Source organism: Eubalaena glacialis, chromosome 6, assembly GCF_028564815.1.
Source record: "Eubalaena glacialis isolate mEubGla1 chromosome 6, mEubGla1.1.hap2.+ XY, whole genome shotgun sequence".
NCBI lineage: Eukaryota > Metazoa > Chordata > Mammalia > Artiodactyla > Balaenidae > Eubalaena > Eubalaena glacialis.
This window is the reverse complement of record NC_083721.1, coordinates 90,879,399-90,906,071: the sequence shown is the minus strand read 5'-3', so window position 1 is coordinate 90,906,071 and position 26,673 is coordinate 90,879,399. Positions and strand designations below refer to the sequence as shown.

General features: G+C 36.6%; 1 protein-coding gene and 1 pseudogene across 5 annotated transcripts in view; both read right to left on the bottom strand.

Annotated features, from left to right (window-relative positions):
- Nucleotides 1-26,673, bottom strand: part of TBL1XR1 (TBL1X/Y related 1) — a 178,170-nt gene that overhangs the window by 41,938 nt on the left and 109,559 nt on the right. The window contains exon 3 of one of the 5 annotated variants that reach the window (XM_061194465.1): nucleotides 17,346-17,519. The exons of the other annotated variants lie outside the window; for them this stretch is intronic. The gene's annotated coding sequence lies outside the window, so the exon portion shown is untranslated. The remainder of the gene's footprint in view (nucleotides 1-17,345; nucleotides 17,520-26,673) is intronic. 5 annotated transcript variants of the gene reach the window in all.
- On the bottom strand, nucleotides 20,837-21,449 carry LOC133093518 (translationally-controlled tumor protein-like; annotated as a pseudogene).

Here is a 26,673-nt window from a genome sequence, read left to right as displayed (position 1 = left end):
ATATTATTTAGGAAAAGACTGATTTTAGACTACTGGATGAGGGATGAGCCATCCATGCCGGTTTTGTCTACGTAATTCAGTAGAATTTGAAGTCTCTAACTTCTCAACATCTAATCTGCAATGTTCAAGTTTCAAAAAGCTCTAGGAATGTAGAAGGCAGAGAGGTTAGAGTACAGTTCTGAAAACTCAAATGATATTCTCAGAAGGAGGGAAAGACAGAAACTGAGACATAACTTAAATATGTCCTAATTATATTTATCCGTTCTCATGTCACAGAAAGGATTTAAAGAAAAGGTCAGCAAACTTTTCCTGTACAGAGCCCAACAGTAAATATGTTAGTCTTTGGCAGTCATACAGTCACTGTCACAACTACTCAATCTGCAGTTGTAGTGCAAAAGCAGAAACCATGTTCCAATAAAACAATTTAGCAACACTAAAATTTGAATTTCATGTGACATTGTTGTGTCATAAAATATTTTTCTTTTGATTTCTTTTTCAGCACTTAAAAAATTTAAAAACTTTTTTTAGTTTGTGGTCCTTATAAAACGTTAGTGGGCCAGATTTGGCCCACAGACTATAGATTCTTGGTCCCTTGTTTAAAAAAAGGATATATTGACATCTATTCAGTATAAAAGGGTATCTAATCACTGGCCTATGCTGAGTGTCCTGCCGCATCAGGGATCTCTTATGATGCAGGGTTAAGAGTCTACTTAAAAATCACAAATTAATAAGCACTTGAGCAGGCTACTATGTGACAGGAACTGCTACTGCTGTAAACTGTGGAAAACCTGGTGACTAAACACTCATCGAGCTTATCTCAGAAAAAAAGAAAGACAAACAAGGAGGTAATAACAATTCCCCCTTGGAAATACACAGAGGAAGCGCTAACCAAACTTAGTAGTCTGGGAATACATCTCCAGTGTTTAGACCTAAAGGACAGACAGGAGGAGAGCGAGAACATGAATGTTTGGGGAGGAAGGCAAGGAACGGAAGCAATCCAGGGAGCAGCAACAGTCAACAGTGGGTGGAAGGGCTGGGGGAAGAAAAGGAGAGAAAACATGAAGTAAGGCTTGGGAGGGGCCTTGAAACCATCACGTAAGAGAAAATTAATGCCCTAAAAGGTTTTAAGCAGGGAGGGGGAATGACCACATTTATGTTTTAAAAAGATCATCCAGAATTATAATACGAAGAACAGACTAGAAGGAAAGGGAGCCAAGTTAGAAGGGTGCTGGAGTAACCCAGGAGAAGACTAAAACCTGGCCTGTGGCATTAGAGCTGAAGAGAAATACTAGGATTCCAAAAATATTCAGGAAGCAGACTCAAGGGTGATTGACTGGACACAGAGTTCAGGAAAAGGGAAGAATCTTTTAGGACATCTGGATGAGTAGTACTTCATTTACTGAGATGAGAAACCATGGAGGAAAAGTAATGACCACCTTCATGTGAAGAAAAAAGCACCTCACCCCCGCCCCGATTTAACTCAAATACTACAATTAATCACCTGAATGTGATACACATATACATCACACTTAACAGAATGATAAAGGTAAATACTCCTATGATAACTGTGGCTCAAGACTCCTTGTCTAGATGTCCCTGTGGCACAGCAGATGATTTGTGCTCTGGAGGATATCTTGCTCAATTCTATCCTGACCCACAGTAATGTGTAATAATGTGCTCGGCAAACGTAGTAGGTGACTCAATAGTCAATTTCGAAAGCCTGTTGACTGAATGATTTAAAAAATAAAACCACACCACCCATTGTATCATTATAAGAAATTAAATCACAACTTGACCAATCATAGGTATCTGTTTGTCAGGGGAACAATGAGTCACTGCTTGATGAAGAGGATTTCCCAAAATGAGATTGGTTAGGTGGAATTCTAGTAAAAGACTGGTAAAGAAAACAGAGTAAGTATTCTTTTTCTCTAATATATCATTCAGTCCAGTATTCAAATAATGAATAATGGCACTGAAGTACCTATGTAAAAATTTTCAACAATGCCTGGTTCCAATAAGCAAAGGTCACCAAAATGTCCCAACTTAAAGCAGTGATCGTGGGTGCTTCTGCATCACCTAATATATTCCAGGGCAAAGAAGAACACAAGTCAAAATGATATAGATTATTATCTATAAAAATTCCCATAATAAATACATATTATTGGTGGTATATTTTTTAAAGTCAACAAGAAACACTAAACATGAAGAACAGGAAAGTTCTTATCTGTTCAAATTGCTATGAATGGGTTTATTACATTGATCATGGTACCAGATTAGTTTCTGTAACCAAAAGTTACAGAACCAAATTTTTTTTAAAGGGAAAAGGGTAAATTGTTCAAATTTCAAAAGGGTTATTCTAGCTCTAGTCCTACTTCAGCTAGCTCTTATATTCCCTGAGAGAAAGAACATTATTGTTTTCCCTTATACCAAGTATACCCCTAGGATGGACAAAGCACTGTGCTAAGAGCTAGGAATAGATAGACGAAATAAAGTTGTCCCAAGCCTTGCAGAATTGACAGTTTTTCAGTGAAGAGAAACATACAAACAAATGTGTCCTTGAAAAGAAAAAAACAAAAACAAAAAAAACCCCCAGCAAAGTCAATGCAATCCTGAATTAAAAGTTTCAGTCACAGTAGCAATAAAATTACACAGACTCTGTAAAGACCTGAGTTTATCCACTTTCAAAGACACTTAATTCTAGAATATGCTTTCGTATGAAACTGGTCTGTTTAAATTCTAACATCAAAAGGTCACCTGAAAAGAACAGGAAATTAGACAACATTTCAGAAACTAACGCAACCCTGTAAAGCAATTATACTCCACTGAACAAACAAACAAACAAACATTAAGACATTCCCTGCTTGAAAACTTCAGTATTCACTTTCAAAACACCTTAAAAACCTGTATGCCAGAGAACAAAATTAGAGAAAATGCCACCACTTCATTAATGGACTCACTACAGCTTTGCAGAACTGGTCCATTTTGATTTGTTTGTTCATACATCTATAATATGACGTAGTCTTCATCTGCCCCAGGTGAAGACCAGATACTCATACTAGCTATCACCGATTTTCAGGGTGCACATAAAAACCTTACCACTGTACTTCCTCCATCGTGGTATCTTTCAGAACAACTACCCTTAAACAAGGTCACAAAACAACAGTGAGACACTCATCCAATCTTTACCCTATACCAAAGAGGTCCAGGCATCAATGTCACGCCTGGTAGAGGTTACTATGTGTAAAATAAGTCCTGCCCTCAAGGAGCTGATGGACTCAAACAAGATATCCAAAATAAACCAACACGCCCTAAAATCACAAAGCATTTTATTTGTATATTCTGCTGGATCATACCTATTCATCCTTAAATAGTAAATGACTGAGTTCTAAAAAAAAAAAAAATTAAATACCTCTGTACTTTCCTAAGTCTCAGAAACAGCTTGTAAAATCATAAAAGCTTTATTCAAAACTCTCATCAGTTACAGGCAATCAATTACTTAATTCAAGACCCACAGCTATATTAAAGTATCCAGAAGTAAAACCAAAAATTACAATCTAAACCAATATTTAGCCAAGTGTTTATATTTAAAAGCACACTTAATATTTTAAATGTTTAGTATGAAATATTTTACTTCGACTTTATAGACAATAATCTAGCAAATATTACAAAAACAGGACTGCTGATGCAATTCAGCTATGATTCCTTCAACTGTATATGTACGGCATTTTCAGCACCACAAAACTGAGTTCAGCATTCACGAACTGGATAATAACTGCTCCAAATATTAACCATCTCCTCGTTTGTTCTTCTACACATCTAGCACTGTATTTCTGCCTTTGGCCTCAAATAGGACAGATACCATATTCTTTTCTGATACCATTTCTGGAGCATACCAGGGCCCAACTATGATCCTAAATCACATTATTTTAAATTTACAAGATTGAAAAAACAGTAAAACTTATGGACAGAGAGAAAAAAAAAACAATAAAGATATTCTTAAGTCTCCTACTTACAACACACTATTGAGGTCTGAAAACCCTTTGCATTATCCAAAGTCAAATGTACAATCAAAATTTCTTTATCTTACAAAAATAATTTAGTCCAAAATGTATAGTGGTGGCATAGTATCCCATAACAGACACATTAGTTTCACTTTTGCTTTGTTCAACATTTAGATGATTCTAAATTTTCATTATTCTAAGACTCCTATAAGAATACTTATGCTTAAAGTTGTTTTATCTTCCATTTCTTTTTGGTAGGTGTGCATTTATGAATAGTCCTCAAGATCAGGAAAAGTCCCTACAAGTAAATTACCGGACAAAGGGAATAGCTAAATAGCTATTGTGATTCTTAATGAATACCAACAAATTAGATCCACTCAAAAGACAGCCAACTCAGGACCCCCTCAAGCTGAAACATTAGGAAAGTGTTCAACTTAACCAATAATAAACAACAACAGCAACAACAAAAACATGTTGGCCATAACATTAGCAAACATTTAAAAATAATACTCAATATTATCAAGATTGGTGACAAAAGAGAAACTATCTTTAAATACAGTATCTACAACTACTGGCCATAGCTGTTTAATAGTTGAAAAAAAGAGCAACAATATTAAAAGTTGCTAAAAGAACTCTGATGTTAAAATAACAGTTGTTTTAATATTGACAAATAATTATCAAACAATGTAACCCTGGACATGTTGGGATACCCTTACAAATAAACATTAATGACCCACAGGGGCCCAAGGTGATTGATATGTTGGGAGTCTATCTAGCAGAAAGGATGACGCAGGCTTCTCTGGAACTCAGCAGCTGAGACATGGGGTGACCATAATTAGCAAGATGAAGAAAACTGTGGCTTGCCTCTTGTAGCATTCACTGACACTATCTGCAAAAGACAATACTACTTTACTACTACTGCCTTCCATCTGGAGACCTATTCCATTCTCAGCCTTGTGGTTTAAATGGGATGGGATGGACCTCCTGGTCCAAAGGAAGGCATTTATTTGCTTAAGCCAACCAGCAAATCATATCTTTGGTTTAGGGCTGACATTCCTCCTCCACAGACTCACACCATACCCCACGTGTCCCAACTCAATCACTCCCAGTAAGTGAAACACTAGAAGACGTGTGCTGGTTTCTATGAAAGTCAACCTCCTCCCTTCACAGGAGTGGGCAGGCAACAAGGGCACTCTGTGAAGCCTGGGATGAATGTGCATCACTGAGGTTAGAACAGAGTTATCAGAGAGAAAGAGAAGGAGGGCAGAGCAGAGACAAGAGAAACTGTGTCCTTGATGACATTAAACATCTATTGTGCAACTGGATCAAATACTATCTGAAGTTAATTTACCACAGTATTTTGGTTGAAGAAGTCAAAAATGAATTTTATTGTATAATCCAGTGAAGATTTGTCAGTTGCAACCTAAAGAGAGCAGACAACCCAAGAAATGTTTTAAATCAAGAAAGTGACTAAAGTCAGTGATAGACTATATTTGGAGAGATAAGGAGTGGAGAGGGGGGTGGGAATCCAAAAATCCCCAGTTGTTTCCAGACTAGAAAGTGGAAAGACTTACCTAGAGAAATGGGCTGCCTAGAGAGCACAGGCCTCCGGGGAGTCACACTTTATATGTGTTCAACTAGAGGTAAAACAGGACATCCCAGCAGAAATGCTCCAGAGTATAATATTACAATTCACTGCTCATGGAAAGCGGTACCGCTGGTTCTGTTCCCTTCATACAGGAAGGTCAAACTTCCAGTTACTTATATTACTTTGGGGTGACAAACCAACCCAAACAAATGCTGACTAGATACATTTGTGAGGACCGGGCAACGACAAGTGAAAAGTAAACACTACAATGGTGATGAATTTATGGGGGGAAAATGCACTAAAGCACTACTTTTCTGACAGATTTATTTTATTCACTCATTTAAAACTGGATGAGCACTTCCAATGTGTAAGGCACTATGACAGGTGCTAGAGACATGGCTACCCAATGCCAGGACCAGATCTTGTTGGGAAGACAGAGAACAATTAACTCCAACTTAGATAAGAAAAAATACAGAAAATTATGATAGCATACACCCTGAGGCTGGGGGTGCAGACAGGTGAAGGATGTAAAATGCGGGTGGCTTACAGGTTTCTGTAATAGGCACAGTGTTGGAAGAACCAATTTTCCTTTTAATTCAAAATGTCTGGAGCACACCAAGTTGCCTTTGCTCCCATCTGTGTGTACACTGCTTCTCATTAATTTGATAAGGAAAATGAAACAGGAGACTATTTGCATTTATTGAGTAGCTGCTACATGCTATGTATGGAGCTAGGTCACGTACACATTATATAATTTCCTCTTCAGTATTATCTTCCTCATTTTAATGCAAGAGCACCGACACATGAGAATTACATTTCTACATACAGATCTGGGCATTCAGAAATGTTACTCAAATACTATACTGACTTTCCTCAGAGAAGAAAAAAAAAAAGTATGGAATGTATAATGTAAAAGAATGTAATAACTATAAAAAGAATCAAAATTCTTAGCACTAGGAGGTCCTAGGAAGTTGCTAATTCCAAGCCATGACATATGTTGCCAAGGATAAATGTACAGCACAGGTTATCACTACACACCTTACATGGACCTTGGTATGACTGGCAGTCCTAAATGGTCAGCCACCACTACAGTCACAAACAAACTGCTTATAAATACCCTGCTAAATAACAGCTTCTAAACTCACAAAGAATCATGTATCAAAATTTGTTGGATATAAATTCTCAATCTGCCTGTGAAGCAAAATAACAGTTCATCCACTGCCGCGCTATCTCAATGGGTTATCATATGAAATTGTCAAATTGTCTTGTTAAAACCATGACACACTGCAAAAATACCAAACTAGGACAACTAACAACAACCACAACAACAAAACAAAGTGTATGGAAGGGAAATGAAATAGAGGAAAGAAATTAAATCAATTTATCCATTAGCGAAGTTATTGGTGGTTATTACTATCTCACGGCTGAATTGTGCCCCTCTAGAATTCATACGTTGAAGCCCAACCTCCAGTATCTTAGAATTTGACTTTATTTGGAGATGGGGTCTTTAAAGAGGTGATTATGTTAAAACGAAGCCATTAGGGTAAACCTTTAATAATGTGAATATAACTCAACGTGACTAGTGTCCTTTTAAGAGGAGGAAGAGACACGAGGAATGCATGTGCACAGAGGAAAGACCCTGTGAGGAGGCAAGGAGAAGGTGGCCACCTGCAAGTCAAGGAGAGGCTTCAGGAGACACCAAACCTGCTGGCACCTTGATCTTGGACATCCAGCTTCCAGAACTGGGAGGAAATAAAATTCTGTTGTTTTATAAGCCACCCAGTCTGGGGTATTGTGTTATGGTAGCCCTAGCAAACTGATACATACCCATCATCCCAAATTCTGTAAAACTCTAATCATTCATTGGAGAACTTTAAAATTATCAATGTTAAGTTCACGATTGCTAGGATCTGCCTTTCTGAAAATTTGCCTGTCTTTAGGAACCTATCCTGTCCTGTAATTGTCAAAGATGATGACATTAACAGGACACATTAACACTTCATAATCCTCTTCCCCGCAGTACCCGCTTGTCTCCCCCACTCCCCATGCAACACTCTCGTGAACAGCACCAAAAAAATGCATTATGCTTCATTTCCCACTACATTAAAAACAGTAATTAAAATCCTACTAATGTTAGGTAATAACACTTTTGTGTACATACACACACAAAATATGGTACAATGAAGGAAGGTGTATTCTGAGACTTAGTTCTGAAGTCTTTGGCAATATAGCTTAAAATGTGTATAAAGTACATTCTCAACTTTTGCAATGCTAAATTTTAAAAGATTTCACAAAATTGTATTAGACTAAATGAAATCATGTTTACAAAACTTACTTTTGTAAATTGTAAAATGCAACAAATCAGGATTTAGAAACACATAATCTCAAGAAAAAAACATTAAGCTCTAACTGAAATATGTATTTCAGCTTATTTTAATACTAACCAAATTTAAAACAAAATATAAAACCCAGTACAATAAAACCAAATTATTTGACTGATTTCTTAAAGCATTAATGACAACAACAGCAGACACACATTTTATAGAGCATTAGCCCTGGACTACAATCATGGTTTGTCAGACATTTTAAGGATGTCTTTTCATGGATGCCTGTAACATTAAGTCCAAAGAGAAGCACAGTAGTGCATTTCCTTAAAACAAACAAAAATTCTACTACTCTTGACATTAGGATAAATGCTGAATTTAAACTATATTTTTAAAGACCCAATCTCATGAGATAATTTTTACTCATACTATTAAAAAGGAGAAAATACCCTTTTAAAATAATTAGCTCTGTATCTCATTTTTTAATGTAAGTTTTTTAAGGGTACCTTTAATAATTAGAATATAATGCCCTAGTGAAAAAGTCTATAGTACCCCACCCTCACCCAAGAGAAACGGATACAATTAAAAAAAAAAAAATAGGTAGACAAGATAGTTTGTGAAGGGAAACCAGCAAGCACTAGCACTGACTTGTACCTTCCAATTTTGGCACATGAGCATCTTGCAGATAATTTTACTAAGAGTGTGCTTGGCAATATGTATATTTTACATAAACATTAATTTCTTATTTATTTTTTTTAACACAGGCATACCTCGTTTTATTGTCCTTAAGTGTTTTTTTTTTTTTTTTAACAAATTGAAGGTTTGTGGCAACCCTGCATTGTCAAAATGATGGTATTTATTAGCAATAAAGTATTTTTTAAATTAAGGTATATATCTGTTAAGACATAATGCTATTATCACACACTTAATGGACTAAGGTATTGTATAAATGTAACTTTTATATGCACTGGGAAACCAAAAAATTCATGTGACTCGTTTTATTGTAGTGGTCTGACTGAACCTGCAGTATCTCTGAAGTATGGCTGTAGTTGTAGGCAATTTTTGTGCTGTTAGAATTTTTTCTTTTGGTTGTTGTTGCTTTGTTTGTTTTGTTATCAGATTAACGGTCAACAAAGTTGGTGAATCTTAAGAATTTAAAGCATAACTGAGAAGGGATAAACTTCTAAATTGCTTTTCCTTTCCTTTTCCATTGGAATCCAGAGCTCTTGTGTAAATTAAAGATAACATGAGAGAGAAATAAGATCTCAGGTATCCTGTATGATTTTAGACAAATCTTCTGGGCCTGTTTCCTCATCTAGAAAATGAGGAAAGTGAAGCAGATAGTAGTCTCTTTCACTTTTAAACTTCAATGATTTGAGTCAGTACAAGTACACAGAGTATTACACGTAAATCTTGCAGGCTAAGAGAGAGTACCAGATCACATAGTGATTTTTAATAAAGCATTTTTTAATAGGCTTACAAGTGCATGAGAGGATTTTTAAAACTGTCAGACCTCAGATGGACATCTCCAGGAATTAGGAAAAGGGAAAATAAATGAGTCTACCTCATTAAGAAATATTTAAGAACTTATTATGCATAATGCTTATTAGGACCAGCTATCCTTTATAAATATTGACTTATATAAAAGCATAGGCAAAAGGTGTATCAAACCAATTTTTCATTAGCAACTGAGACTTTTAATGTCAATCATTCGATTCAACTGTGATCTATATACCAGGGGTTTACAAACTTCGGCCTGTGTGTAAATTCCAACCCATCACCCATTTTTGTTTAGCCCACAATACCTTGTGGTTTTCACAAAACAATGAACTGTTTTTACAGAACATGTCTCGTTGATTGGATGATAGGGAACACTAACTTTGAATCCCAATTAAGCAATTTTAAGAGTCTCAGCAAAGCTCTCTAGACTGAGAAGAGTAAACTAGCATGCATTATGTGATGAGTCAACTTTAAAGTTCAACTGACATTCGCTACAGCTCTTTCTTTTCATACCCAAAAAGCCTCTGATGAGCTGCTTCATGGTCCACAAGTGTGGACTTCAACTTCCCAAACATATAAAAAAGTGGTTGTTCACACAGATGTCTTCTAAAATCCCTTTAAAATATAAAACTATATGATTCAAGGATGGACTCAATAAACATGTTTTAAATGATTGAATAAATTATAGTCAAGGTATGCTGACAGGGGAATTAAAAAGGACAAGAAATTAAAACACTAAGGAAACAGATGATAGGTCATAGTTCTGGTCTATCTTTTTCAACTATTGAGCAGTAATTAGTCATTCCCAGTCTGTCTGGGAAGGAAAAGTCTGGAAATGAAAGTCAGGTAAGAAAATAAAAATCAAGACCCTAGTCCCCTCCCACTAGCAAGAAAAGCTCTGAGTTTGTGGGAATGGGAACCAATGTAAGAGTGGTAACAGGATTTTCTCAGTTTAAAAACTTACTATTCTGGCTTTGGAACAGAAATGTTACAAGGACCCGGTAAGACTGGAATGCAGCTAAAACTTTAAGATGACAGTCACCTGAATGAATGGAAACTTGGCTTAAAACTGAGATATCGCAGGCAAAATAAACAGAATAAGGTACCAGGTGTAACAAACTCATAGAGTTGTAAACAAATACTACCTATAACAGTGTTTATGAAACAACTTATTGAATAAGGAATAGATATTCTTTGGTTCCTCAAAAGAAAAAAAGACTAAGTAGATAAAACTAAGACTACTAAGCCCTAAGTGAATCAAAACAAGTGTCCACGGACTGGTTATACTGATACGTGGTAAATTCTTTGGGAGAGCAGTAGTAAAAATGTGCAGAAGATTGTTCTGATAGCAGAGATGTATGATTAATATAGATCAGGTGTCCAAGTATGGGAAAAAAATGTAAAGAGATCACATTCATCCCAATGGGCAATACATGGTTGTTCAAATCAAGAGAAGATGATGTAAAACCAAGTTTAAAACTCAGGAGATTGATACACACACACCCCTCACAACACACACACAACCCAGCTATGAGTAAATCTTGAAGACAAAAGGCAAAAGAAAATGGAGTAGAAATTGCTGATATATATGAATTGAGGTAGGCTTCCAAAGTTTTACTGAAAAAGGTGGAGTGAGAAGGGATTCCACCATGAAAACCTCATAGGTCAATTTCACAGGGTAAGAGAAAATAGTAGAACTATCCTATAAGATTTTCTGTTTAAAAAACAGACAGACAAAAAACACAACATAGAAACAAATCAAGTACATCACTCCATAACCACACGGGGAGAAGGGTCTCCCATGTCCATCCTTCGTAAGTACTCTACCTAGTCAGGTTATATAGACTTTCTAACTGCAAAGACAGACTTTTAATAGTATCTCATTAAAAGATGCTTCTTTCTGTTTCATAGTACACGTACTTCAACGGCTAACACTATTCAAAGTGCTCAAAACTAATACCCAGATTCATTATCTTTGTCATGCCTATGACAAAGTTTGATTATTTTATTTAGTATAGAAGTGAGGTCTGTAGACCCCTGGGGTCCCAAGACTTTTTAAGGGGTCCTAAAGATCAAAATTATTTTTACAGTAATATAAAATACTGTTATAAAATAATATGCCTTTTTCATTGAATTGATACTTACACTGATATTACAAACCAATAGTTGGTAAAACTGCTCACACCTTAGTAGGAATCAAGGCACTAACACCTTACAGTTTTAGCAGTCATTATACTATTCACCACCAGGCACTTAAAAAAAACACTCACAAAAATTCTTCACTGAGAGGTTCCTTGATGAAGGAGGAAAAACACTTTAATTTTATTAAAATCTTAACCCTGAAATACACTTTTTCAATATCCTCTGTAACAAAAAGTACACATACAGTATTTCTGTTGCATACTAAAATGATGGTTGTCTCAAAGAAAAGCACTGTGAAAATGTTTGAATTGCAAGCTGAACTAGCTACTTTTTTCATGGAACACCATTTTTACTTCAAACAACTCACAAAGTATGGTTTTTCAGATTGAGAATTTGGCAGACATTTTCTTGCAAATAAACAAAGTGAAACTGTCACTTTTAAGAAAACAACTAACAATATTTGTTGGCAAGAACAAAACTTAAGCTTTCAAGAGATAATTAGGATTTGGAAAATTTATCAGCCACCATGAGCTTGAGAGCTTCCTGATACTACTCCAAAATTTCTGTGATGAGATCAGTGGGGATGTTAATGACTCTGGTTTTTTCTATTGTGTAACGAACATTTGGAAGATCTGTATAACTCGGTGAACAAATATTTTCCCAATGACTAGCATAAGATTATGCATGAGGAAAACAATCCATTCAAAGTTCAAGAGAGACTAATGGATTTTAATATAACAGAATACAAAAAGTTCATTGATACAATTTCAGAACTTGCACTGCAACTAACCCTTAAGAAACTATCCACTTGTTGAGATTTGGTGTAGTAGCAAAGAAGAATATCCAAATTTATTTGAAAAATGAATTTTTATTTTAATTAAAAAGATTTACATCTATCTATCTTTGAAAGGCCATTTTCCCCATAAATTTCCACTGTAACAATGTATCTCAACATGTGAATGCAGAAGTGAGAACCCAGATGTCTTCTATTAAACCAGAGATTAACAGAGACTTTCAAAAATTTAAAACAACGCCACTCTTCTCATGGAAATTTTTTGTCTTGGAAATTATTTTCCATAAAACATATTATGTGTGTTAACATGTTATAGACGGGTTTGTTACTGTTATGTTAAAATGCATTAGTACTATAAAACTTCACAGTGTTAATTTCTGATGCAGCATATACTGATAGCTATAACCCATTTAAAGAAAATTTTTCTAGAGTCATTAATAAATTAAGAATGTAATGAGGTACTATGTCTAAAATGTTTGAAACCTGCTAGTATAAAAATTGATTCCCTCTTGGCAATACTGGTGCTAATGTTTTCTGGAAAAATTCAAGAGTTCCCCTGAGGAAATAGACCTCTTATGCCACAATATTGTTCATACTATAATATGACCTAAATCATGACTGGTATGATTTCTGTTATGTTCATATTGGAATTACGTTAGGTATCCTGTAAATTTATACCTAATAAACAGAAAAGGTACTTAAAAGCCATAAACATCTTCATGTAAAAGTTCTAGTTTTGGGGCTTCCCTGGTAGCGCAGTGGTTGAGAATCTGCCTGCCAATGCGGGGACACGGGTTCGAGCCCTGGTCTGGGAAGATCCCACATGCCGCGGAGCAACTAGGCCCGTGAGCCACAGCTACTGAGCCTGCACGTCTGGAGCCTGTGCCCCACAACAAGAGGGGCCGCGATAATGAGAGGCCCGCGCACCGCGATGAAGAGTGGCCCCCACTTGCCGCAACTAGAGAAAGCCCTCGCACAGAAACGAAGACCCAACACAGCCATAAATAAATAAATAAATAAATAAATAAATAAATAAATAAATAAATAAATAAAAATTAAAAAAAAAAGTTCTAGTTTTGAATCTATTAACTAAAATAGGGAGGAGTGAAAATTATACATTTTCTGAGACTACACCTCTAAGTGAACTTCTTTCCAGATACACCCGCTTGTGCGTAAATTTCAATAATTTGACTGAAATTCAGTTTCTCTCTCCTTCATTCAACAAACATTTACTGAGTGCTAATATAAGCCTGGCACTGTTCTAGGCCCTGAATGCTGCAATAATACAGAAATCTATTAATACGAAGAATGATATTGTACAGAATAGTCTTCACAGCCAAATTCCAGGCTGCATCCCATGTTTTTATCAAATCCTTTCACAAAAAGCTGTGAAACGGTGTGGAGGCTGTGGTAAAGGAGCACTGCCCCCGTGACAGTTCCTCCTCCAATGGTGTGGACTCCCACTATCCTGCATGTCTGCCCAGCCTCACATCTGTGTTAAGTGGTAGGTTCCAAAGGGCTTCAATTCCTTCCCCAACAACTGAAACATGAAGCTGGTCTCTGTCTTGCAGCCTTCGTTTCCTAAAGAGAATACATTCAAGACTACAAACAATGGCAGCCTTCTTCACCATATACATGGAAACAAATAATGCAGGGCCTTGGCACTACAGAATCGATTAAATCATATACTCAATTGGTTAGCTACATGAGAAATAAAAGGAGACAGCTAGCTGAGTAACAAATTTGCAATTCTTTAGTCAGATTTCCAGGCTATACATGGTACAAATTCCATACCTGCCTCTCTGCACTGTGAGGACACGAAAGAAAGACGCAGAGGAGATGTGAGGAGTGGAGATCCAGGGAACAGAGGCACGTCTGTGTTTAATAATGGCAAGTAACTAACCCACACTCATTTTACTACTCCTAACCGTATCAATAACTGCCGTGGATATATTAGAAGAAATTCAAGCCTAAGCTAATCGGGTTTCCCTTCTTTTTGAAATTGTATATAAGCCATTACCACCCTTTTGCCAGGTAGAGAAACCTAGGCCCAGGCGGAATTGCTGGGTAAACACAGCTGTCCCCAGGATCTCCCATCATCCTTTCCCCAGACCAGTCTCCTTTCCGAGCACTCTAATACTTAGCACTCCAGTACTTAGCACTACTCCACCAATGAAACTCTCTGCCTTGGCAACTCCCTCAAGCTTCCCCCTGAGCCCCACCTCTGACCCCTTACAATCTAAAACCAGCTGAGCCCCTGCCGTCCTCAATCAGTAGTTGTACTCTAGGTTTTTTACACTAGGTCCCCAACCAACACAGCCAACAAATACATTTCATCCCTTAAAGTCAGGTAGATGACAAGCTTAACAATCTGATGTAACAAAATGTTAATGAATAATAATGGCTTGATGTCCTGCTTTCCAAGGAACTTATAACAAATGCATAAATTACATTACCTTAACTCAGTATTTCTCAAATTTGAGTAATACCAAGTACCTTCTATAAGAAAACAAAGTAACACACTAGTCCCAAGAGTTGGTTTGTATATTTTATTATGTTACTAAAATATAAATATAAATAAAAACACTAGGCATGGTCCTTATCTGAAAGCACTTCCAACTATAAAATGAAAAAAAAAAACTACCTATCAATACCAAGGTATTGGGCTTCCCTGGTGGCGCAGTGGTTAAGAATCCGCCTGCCAATACAGGGGACACACATTCAAGCCCTGGTCCGGGAAGATCCCACATGCCGCAGAGCAACTAAGCCCGTGCGTCACAACTACTGAGCACCTGCGCTCTAGAGCCCGCGAGCCACTACTGAAGCCCGTGCACCTAGAGCCCGTGCTCTGCAACAAGAGAAGCCACCGCAATGAGAAGCCTGCGCACCACAACGAAGAGTAGCCCCCGCTCACCGCAACTAGAGAAAGCCCATGCGCAGCAACAAAGGCCCAACTCAGCCAAAATTAAAAAAGATAATTAAAAAAAATAAAATACCAAGGTACTTTATATACAATGTCTACTATGGGATTAAAATAAACACAAATGGTCTTACTTTGTTACAAAGTGGCCACCCGGATGATCTAAAATGTGTTATGTATATTATTTTTAGACTATCACATGGACAAAAAATTTTTTAATTTCTCATGGAGAAATTACTAACCCAGAATATATCTATAGATGTTGGATGTTACTCACTTTGTGATCTAACAACGTGAAAAAAAATGATATACAGTGGGAGACCTGAAGACAAAAAGAAATGTTTGAGAAGGTGGATGTTTTCAGGTCCTTCAATTTATCATTCCTAATATAATCTTGTAGGAAATGGTCAATAATGATTTGAAAAATTATACTACTTGTATAATTCATGAAATGCAAGTCTATTTCAACAGAAATGTAAGTTAGTTTTTCATTTACTTGCAACTTATGTAACACTAACATAATTCAACCTTCAAAAGCAGATATACATACATGACAGAAATTTTTAAAATGTATTTGGTGTTTTAATACAAATAGACATCTTAGAACAACTTTATAAATAATTCATCATATATGAAGATGAATATAATCACATGCCTAACCAGCTGGCAAGAACAGAATAGAATACAACATTAAAAAAAAATCATGATAGGCCAAGGCACAAACAAATTTGATGGGGGGAGGGGGAAGTGTATTACTTAGAGGCTAATCAAAACTAAATGAACACAAAATTGCATGCGTAGAGGGAGCTGGGAGAATATCTGACTAAGCTAGAAGGTTTAGTCCCATGGTTCTTCAAAATTTGCTGCACATTAAATCATCTGGGGAACTTTTAAAAAGCCTGCTGTCCATGTAGCATCCCATACTAATTAAACCACAATCTCTGGAGGTGGGAGCCAGATAGCAATATTTTTAAAAGATTTCCAGGTGAATACAGGGCAGAGCAAAGTTTTCGAAGTCCTTGTTTACCCAACTGAAAGCATTCTGATAATTTGTGCAAAATGTGATGACTTAAGAGAAGCAGCTCTTCAGACCACACACAAAGTACTTTCAAAATCCATGTGTGTCCTTCTGTATGAGTTTCCCAGGGTGGCCATAACAAAGTGCCACAAACTGCGTAGCTTAAAACAACAGAAATTTATTGTCTTAGTTGTAGAGGCTAGAAGTGTGAAATCAAGCTGTTGGCAGGGCCATGCACTCTCCAATGCCTCTAGAGGAAGATCTTCCCTTGCCTCTTCCAGTTTTGGGTAGTAGCCCCAAGTATTCCTTGACCTGTGGCAACCCAATCCCTGTCTCCATCTTCGCATGGCCATCTTCCCACTGTGTCTGTGTCTTCACATACCACACACTGTTCTCCTAGGTGCGTGTTCATATTTCCCTCTTTTTATAAGAACATCAGTCACAGTGGAAAAAGGACCACTCATCTTAATTACATCTGCAAAAACCTTATTTCCAGATAAGGTCACATTCACAAGTACCAGGGGTTACAACTTCAACATATCTTTGAGGGGACATAATTCAACTCATACACTTAACTTTCAGAACTCCCCTAACAAATCAACTATAAAATTTAGTGGTATGCAGTTAAACAAAGGACTCCAGCTTAGAGAGAACTAACTCAACGATGCTGCACCTTTTCAGAGCTTGAAAGGACAACAGATTTGAAGGTACTTTAAACAGAGCATCCATCCTCTTGCATCTCCTCAGCAGCAAACTACTCCATTATTAAACTATAAAGGTTAAAAGAATAAACTACCCTCAAGCTAGTTTCTTCTAGCCTTGACTGCCAAACTTCTATTCTAAGGCACACCTTTAGCAAAGTCCAAAATTCTTTAGCCTGACAATAAAGTCCCTTCTGATATAGTAACCTAAAGGTATAGCTTATATTTCTTCCAATACCCTTACAATCAAGCGAAACTGGACAGCATTGTCAAACTACATCACTGTCCTAGTTTCCTAGGGCTGCCATAACAAAGTACCACAGATAAGGTGGCTTACAGCAGAAATTTATTGCCTTACAGTTTTGGAAGTCAGAAGTCCAAACATCAAGGTGTTGGCAGGGCTCCTTCTGAAGGTGCTGAGTAAGGATCTCTCCTAGCTTCCTTGGCTCCTGGATGCATTACTCTAGTCACCTTGCCATATCTCCCTGTGGCTCTTCACACTGTTTTTCCTCTGTGTCTCTGTCCAAATTTCCTATTTTTATAAGGACAACAGTCATATTGGATTAGAGCCTACTCTAATAACCTCATTTTAACATAATTATCTCTGTAAAGACCCTATTTCCAAATAAGGTTATAGTCTGAGGTACTGGGGGTTTGCACTTCAACTAATGAATTTCAGAGGACACAATTCAACCTATAACAGTCATTAAGCAGAGAAAGCCCAGGATTAGTAAACACAGATGACATCATTTTACCTCTCCAAAAGTGTAGATGGCAGCTGTAAACAAAGGATAACAAAAGCCTTTTCCCCTGACCTTCAGTTATCTCTCTATCTTGGCTGTCAGATAAAATCCCTTTAAAACAAAATTCAGACCAACACTAATTATGTTAACTATGATGGCATCAACATGCATGGAATAATTTAAGTAACTTTATGTCGTCAAATGTATTACTGTTCAGAATTTAATCACTCTTCTCTTTTCCTGCAATTAGTTATTCATCCCCACCGTACCCTTGGACCCTGGCTATGTGACATAATTTGGCCAATGGAAACTGAGTAGATGAGCTGTCCAATCACAGCTTTAAGAGGTATTACAAGTATCTGCCAGGGACTTCCCTGGCACTTCAGTGGTTAAGACTCTGCCTTCCAATGCAGGGGGTGTGGGTTCAATCCCTGGTTGGGGAGCTAAGATCCCACATGCCTCACGGCCAAAACACCAAAACAGAAACAATATTGTAACAAATTCAATAAAGACTTTAAAAATGGTCCACATCAAAAAAATCTTAAAAAAAAAAAAAAAAGTATCTGCCAGTGCTCTTACTCTTTTCTTCTGCCGCACGAATGGGCATGTTCTACATGGGGCCTGCTCCGAAAGCCTGGATCCCCAAACGAGAAGACACAGAACAGAGGCACAGCCAACCCACATTATCTACATGCAAAATACTTGGAAAATAAATCTTTATTTTTGTAAACCAGTGAAATTATTTATAATCATAAAGGAAACTAATATACTTTAAAGTAGTATTTTGACTGCATATATCCCTAGGGGATATAACCTAGGGACAAAAAAGAATCACAAAGAAAGTTTAAACTTCTTTCTGTAGTCTTATTATAGTATTTCTATTAGCATTACTAATTTGAATATTTTTATAAATATATATAAAACAAGTAAGAAATTATGTTAAATCCATTACAAATCAAAATTTTCAGAAAGAAAAAAATATATACAAATAGAGAAGCAGTAAAAATCTTTTCATCTTCTCTTCATGGTATAGTACTGTCTGTACGCCTCAAGCTGGCTACACCTGAAGGATATATAGCAATATGCTAGGGAGGACGAGAAGGCAGAGGATGAATGTGTCACATTATCCCAAGGAACAATTTTTCTTGATAATAAGTTTGGTCGTTTTACTTTTATAAAAATCTCTTATCTGATGGAACTGCATACAAAAAATTAAAATTATTTTAATGTTTATAGTACAGATATATTTTCAATAAAATTCACACAACACAAATCAAGCTTTAAAACCCTAATCTTAAATTTGAATTGAAATATAAGCAGGAATTTGTGATTTACTTCTCTTACTAAATACACATTTCCTTGTTCTAAAAAGGCCTAGCAGCAATTAATGACAACCTAGTAGTAAGAAGCACTCCATGCTTTGATTGTAACCTCTAAATAAACACTTCTCATAAAAATAGGAATGCTTTGGAGGAAAGACCAATTTCAGGGGTGAAGCAGAAAACCTGGAACATCTTGCCATGCAAGAAAGCAAGGAAACAACCAAAGGCCACGTGTGTCATGTCAAAAGGAGACAGGAACCGCAATGGATTAAAACACCTCAAAAATAGTTCTTAATCCATGAGATTATAAAAATTAAAAATAAACTTCACATCACTGGTCACCTTGAGAGGGCACCACCAACTCATCAGTCTAAAAACTGACAACTAAAACAACTCAAACACATACCCTGCTTTTGCTGTGCAAGTTCTATTTCAGTATCCCAATACTTGACAAGGAAGAGTCCTTCTTCACAGAATTCCAGCTAATCAATGCAAAAACAATGATATAATTAAAACAACAATTTTCTATCCCTAAGAAGATAAAGAATCTAGGCAACAATCATTAATGGACACTAAGACCACCAGGGGAATATCTGATGTGGAACTTTATAATGGATAGATCAGAATAACAACAACTGAATCCACTAATCAACATCAACACCACCGAAAGGGATACAACCAGATGGTGTATGCCCCATGGTGTGAGGCAGAAGGAAGAAAAAAGAAGACTTCATGATCAAAGAATTAAAAGTGAATTTAATCATACCTCAACTAGCACTGTACAGAAGTTACAGGAGGACAGTAGAATGTATTAGTAATACCACAAGGATGTGATTAGTCAAACCCAGAATGTGGGGAATTTGACAGGACAAATTTTTTTCTACCAACAGGTGGAAGAGACTGAAATTTAGCAACCAAAAGCAGTGTGCAGACCTTGTTTGGATTCTGTTTAAAAGTAACCATCTAAAAATGTCGTTTGGAAGGCAAAAGAAAAATTTTAATTCTTTTTACCTCTTCCAGTTTCTCATAAGCCTTTCATCTTTTCCAGACCACTGTAACATATGATGCCTAGCCTTTTCTCCACAGTAATGAATGGGAAGGATAAGGAAATCTATAAGGATGAGGGTAGTGAGTGCAGAGACAATACAATGACTTATTTCATACTCAACATGTATCCTAGTTTTCTGATCCTGATTTGACTATGAAATCCTGGGCTTGACTCTCCTTTCTCTGGATAGTAAACAACTCCAGATAAGATGACTTGGTATAAATTCATCTAGATATATTCCAATGGTTTTCACCAGACTGACTATCAAATTGCTGATCAATTTTCTGCTTCTCAAGTACAGGTATTAGAATAGCCTTCTTCCTTCAATATGATGCAAAGGCATGCTAGGTGCTCAATAAATAGTTAAAAAAAAAAAAACCGCACACACACACACAAAACAGAACTGAGAGAGTGAAAGTGCTTTTTCTTCTCATTGCTCTCAACCTCATCTCTTTCTTGAAGAAGGAAACACATTTAGGGAAAAGAGAATACTGTCTACACCCAGAGACATCAACTTCAGAATCAGTTTACTTCAAAAACATCAAAGAATTAGTAGTAAGTTTTCTTACTAGTATAGTAAAACCCCTTGATTACCATCAGATATTTAATCTTTTTTTTTTTAGTTTAAATGCATTTTATTTTTAGACAAACTACATGACGTATATTTTCTCGAAAACAATGCCTCAGCTCCAAATAAATCACCGTCAAAACAAACGAGGAGCTCCAGATGACATCAGTCCCATTTGTCTAAGTCCTGGTGTTGTGTGGATGAAAAGCAGCAGCCAGCCAGTTATGATGACAGGTGACAGATCCAAAGTAACTGCCAAATTTGTTAACATTTTTCCATTTCTAGACCATCCTTAAAGAAAATCATATGTGGGGTCACAGCACCCTCGCAATAGCCCAGCAGAGCAACCATGCCATCTAGATTCACGTTTTCACCAATAAAGAACTGAGTTTTTGAAATTAGCAAGGATGTGTTTGATTTGTTCTGCAGCCCCTGTCATAAAAGGTTTTACTCTTTCTGGTCCCTGTTCTCCAAGTTTCCCTTTGGCTGACTTCATGTAATCTTTGATGTACTCCTTGTAGGCTTCTTTTTTGAAGCTGGTTTTCTGCAAGTGATGGTTCATGACAATATCGACACCAGTGATTACTGTGTTCAGTACCTTCCGCCCTTGGGTCCTTCAGCAGAGGCATTTCCACGAATAAGCGAGTCATCAATGTCACGCTCTGTCCTACTGACCATCACCCCCCTCCACCTCCAGACACAGCCTGTCCGCGACCTCCCGGATCTTGTAGGTGTCGGAGCACATCTCATCACGGCTCATGAGGTCCCGGTAGATGATCATGATGGGGACTGGTGGGAGATGACTGCGGCACCAGCTTAGTAGGAGCCTGGAGCTCAGAGTGAGCACGGGTGTGGTCGGGGGCGGGGGCGGGGGGGGGGGGCAGTGGAAAAGTTACTCTTTGTTTTTAATCTCAATTATGTAACTAAAAACTGCTTTTTGGAGCAGAATTTTCTCATACAATTCTCTGAACAAAAGGAAAAAGAAACATTCTTTCAAAAAAATAGGATGTTCTGTTTAGGCCACTGATCTCAAAAACACTCAACCTCAATTAAAATACCTATATAGTTATAAAAAGAGTAATTGTTATGATAAAAATGTTACATATAAAATATGTTATAATGAAAATGAATACATAAGTTAGAAACAATAAGCATTTGAACTGTCATATAAATTTTTAAGAATAAAATTGTTCCCACAAATCATACCTATTTTCACTCTACTGCAAGGTTTCTCAGCATTTTATAAGTACTCTACTGACCTAAAAGCCCAAAATATAAATTATAATAAATATAATACAAATCAGGAAAAAAGTACTATTTTCTTTGGGCCTGCTGGTATAAAATAACTGTTAACTGATACAACCTATAATATATAAAATATTAAGAATCATAGGCTTTAGAGCTGAAGGGAACAAGAGATTTTTTCTCCTCCTGGTTTAGGCTGCCCCTATTAATTAAAACCTCAAAACATTTACATGTAAATATACAGTCATTTTCTCCTTAAAAAACTGGTTTAAAAAAACCTAAAATGGATGGCTATAGTACTAGATATGAGCAGTATGTAAAACTGAACCCATGAAAATAGTGACTGCAAAACAGACATGAGCACAAAGCATCTGCTATTATCAAAACTTATACAGAGATTTGCGTTTGGAGAGGAAGAGCGAGAAGATGAAACAAAGAAGAACCTCCATCACTTTTCTCAGTTTCTGGTTACTCGATCAGTTATCACAGGGTTATCTAATATAGGAAAGGTTTTCAACCTATTCACAGACAGTAGGTAGGAGTCTGGAATTATTTTCCTTTCAGTTGTTCTGTATTTAAGAAGCATATTGTGCTGAAACTCAAGACTGCCAGAACTGAGAGAATGCTCCTCATTTCCATTATGTAATGGAAATGGGTTCACCTCTTTTTTCTGTCCCTCCTTATATTAGTGGTAAAGGAAACTTTCAGGGCAATACTTACAACAATAAAAAAACAGTTAGAGGTAATAGCAGCAAATGAAAACATTCATTTCAAAATTAATTTTTTATTTACATAGACCACTACTCTAAAGAAACCATACTGGATCATACAATGTGTGGGATAGGTTAGATATCTCAAACACTGTGGTGACTCAATTAAATACTCTAGGAATGACAGCTTATTCATGTTTATTAAAAAATGCAAGCTAAAAAAAAAAATGCAAGCTACGGGAGAGGAGACACTTAATCCTTAATATTCACTAATTATGCCTGAAATATAGCCTGATTCATAAGAGGCACCCAATTATTATTTGTTGAAAATAAATGAATAATGGGTTTTTTCCCCCCTAGTCAGTAGTATTTAAAAAGACCAAAAAATAATCTTCAGTGATGACTACAACTCAATGTTCCTTCTCATCCACTCCTATATTGATCTCTATTACCCTCTCAACTTCAATAACTTGTATCTCCATTTTCTTTTCTTTTTGGAGAAAGGGGTGGAAGAAAGAAAAAGGCCACATTCCAGTTTCTAGCCCACTAGTGACTCTTGCTTAGTGTGGTATATCAAAATCACCTGTGGCAGCTTCTTCAAAGTAATGTCATAAACTTTGTGACAACTCGGAAAAGTCTTAATTAAGTGTCAGCAAGTCAGAAGTACAGCCCAGGCATGTTGATCTTAACAAGTTCCTCGGGTCATACAAACCATGCCTGCATCACGCTACACACTTCAAAAACTTCTTTATCTTTAACTCCTGTAACTGTAAACAAAACACACACACCATCTTTTTCACTGTAAACTCCTTATATCTTTGATCTACTCAGTTTCTTTCTTTTACACTTATTTTTTTGAATTTTTTTTATTCTTAGTAGTTATCTATTTTACACATATCAGTGTGTACATGTCAATCCCAATCTCCCAATTCATCCCACCACCACCCCCCCAACACTTTCCCCCCTTGGTGTCCATATGTTTGTTCTCTACATCTGTGTCTCTATTTCTGTCCTGCAAACCAGTTCATCTGTACCATTTTTCCAGGTTCCACATACATGCGTTAATATACGATATTTGTTTTTCTCTTTCTGACTTACTTCACTCTGTACGACAGTCTCTAGATCCATCCACATCTCTACAAATAACCCAATTTCGTTCCTTTTTATGGCTGAGTAATATTCCATTGTATATATGTACCACATCGTCTTTATCCATTCAAATGTCAATGGACATTTAGGTTGCTTCCATGACCTGGCTATTGTAAACAGTGCTGCAATAAACATTGGGGTGCATGTGTGTTTTTGAATTATGGTTTTCTCTGGGTATATGCCCAGTAGTGGCATTGCTGGGTCATATGGTAGTTCTATTTTTAATTTTTTAAGGAACTTCCATACTGTTCTCCATAGTGGCTCTGTATCAATTTACATTCCCACAAACAGTGCAAGAGGGTTCTCTATTCTCCACACCCTCTCCAGCATTTGTTGTTTGTAGATTTTCTGATGATGCCCATTCTAACTGGTGTGAGGTGATACCTCATTGTGGCTTTCATTTGCATTTCTCTAATAATTAGTGATGTTGAGCAGCTTTTTGTGTGCTTCTTGGCCATCTGTATGTCTTCTTTGGAGAAATGTCTATTTAAGTGTTCTGCCCATTTTTTGATTGGGTTGTTTGTTTTTTAATGTTCAGCTACATGAGCTGTTTATATATTTTGCAGATTAATACTTTGCCCGTTAATTCATTTGCAAATATTTTCTCCCATTCTGAGGGTTGCCTTTTTGTCTTGTTTGTAGTTTCCTTTGCTTTGCAAAAGCTTTTAAATTTCATTAGGTCCCAACTGTTTATTTTGTTTTAATTTCCATTACTCTAGGAGGTGGATCAAAAAAGATCTTCCTGTGATTTATGTCAAAGAGTGTTCTTCCTATGTTTTCCTCTATGAGTTTTATAGTGTCCGGTCTTACATTTAGGTCTTTAATCCACTTTGAGTTTATTTTTGTGTATGGTGTTAGGGAGTGTTCTCATTTCATTCTTTTACATGTACCTGTCCCGTTTTCCCAGCACCACTAATTGAAGAGACTGTCTTTTCTCCACTGTATATCCTTGCCTCCTCTGTCATAGATTAGCAGACCACAGGTGCGTGGGTTTATCTCGGGGCTTTCTATCCTGTTCCATTGATCTATATTTCTGTTTTTGTGCCAGTACCATATTGTCTTGATTACTGTAGCTTTGTAGTATAGTCTGAAGTCAGGGAGTCTGATTCCTCCAGCTCTGTTTTTTTCCCTCAAGACTGCTTTGGCTATTCCAGGTCTTTTGTGGCTCCATACAAATTTTAAGATTTCTTTGTTCCAGTTCTATAAAAAATGCCACTGGTAATTTGATAGGGATTGCACTGAATCTGTAGATTGCTTTGGGTAGTAGAGTCATTTTCACGATATTGATTCTTCCAATCCAAGAACACGGTATATCTCTCCATCTGTTTGTGTCATCTTTGATTGCTTTCATCAGTGTCTTATAGTTTTCTGAGTACAGGTCTTTTACCTCCTTAGGTAGGTTTATTCCTAGGTATTTTTTTCTTTTTGTTGCAGTGGTGAATGGGATTGTTTCCTTAAATTCTCTTTCTGATCTTTCGTTGTTAGCGTATAGGAATGCAAGAGATTTCTGTGCATTAATTTTGTATCCTGCAACTTTACCAAATTCATTGATTAGCTCTAGTAGTTTTCTGGTCACATCTTTAGGATTCTCCATGTATAGTATCATGTCATCTGCAAACAGTGACAGTTTTACTTCTTCTTTTCCAATTTGTATTCCTTTTATTTCTTTTTCTTCTCTGACTGCCGTAGCTAGGACTTCCAAAACTATATTGAGTAATAGTGGCAGGAGTGGACATCCTTGTCTTGTTCCTGATCTCAGAGGAAATGCTTTCAGTTATTCACCACTGAGAATGACGTTTGCTGTGGGTTTGTCATATATGACCTTTATTATGTTGAGGTAGGTCCCTCTATGCCCACTTTCTAGAGAGTTTTTATCATAAATGGGTGATGAATTTTGTCAAAAGCTTTTCCTGCATCCCTTGAGATGATCATATGGTTTTTCTTCTTCAATTTGTTAATATGGTGTATCACATTGATTGATTTGCATACACTGAAGAATCCCTGCATCCCTGGGATAAATCCCACTTGATCATGGTGTATGATCCTTTTAATGTGTTGTTGGATTCTGTTTGCTAGTATTTTGTTGAGGATTTTTGCATCTATATTCATCAGTGATAGTGGTCTGTAATTTTCTTTTTTTGTAGCATCTTTGTCTGGTTTTGGTATCAGGGTGATGATGGCTTCATAGAATGAGTTTGGGAGTGTTCCTTCCTCTGCAATTTTTTGGAAGAGTTTGAGAAGGATGCATGTTAGCTCTTCTCTAAATGTTGGACAGAATTCACCTGTGAAGCCATCTGGTCCTGGACTTCTGTTTGTTGAAAGATTTTTAATCACAGTTTCAATTTCATTACTTGTGATTGGTCTGTTTATATTTTCTATTTCTTCCTGGTTCAGTCTTAGAAGGTTATACCTTTCTAAAAATTTGTCCATTTCTTCCACCTTGTCTATTTTATTGGCATAGAGTTGCTTGTAGTAATCTCTCAGGATGCTTTGTATTTCTGCGGTGTCCTTTGTAACTTCTTTTCCATTTCTAATTTTATTGATTTGAGTCCTCTCCCTCTTTTTCTTGATGATTCTGGCTAATGGTTTATCAATTTTGTTTATCTTCTCAAAGAACCAGGTTTTATTTTTATTGATCTTTGCTATTGTTTTCTTTGTTTCTATTCCATTTATTTCTGCTCTGATCTTTACGATTTCTTTCCTTCTGCTAACTTTGGGTTTTGTTTCTTCTTCTTTCTCTAGTTCCTTTAGGTGTAGGGTTAGCTTGTTTATTTGAGATTTTTCTTGTTTCTTGAGATGGCTTGTATTGCTATAAACTTCCCTCTTAGAACGGCTTTTGTTGCATCCCATAGGTTTTGGATGGTTGTGTTTTCATTGTAATTTGTCTCCAGGTATTTTCTG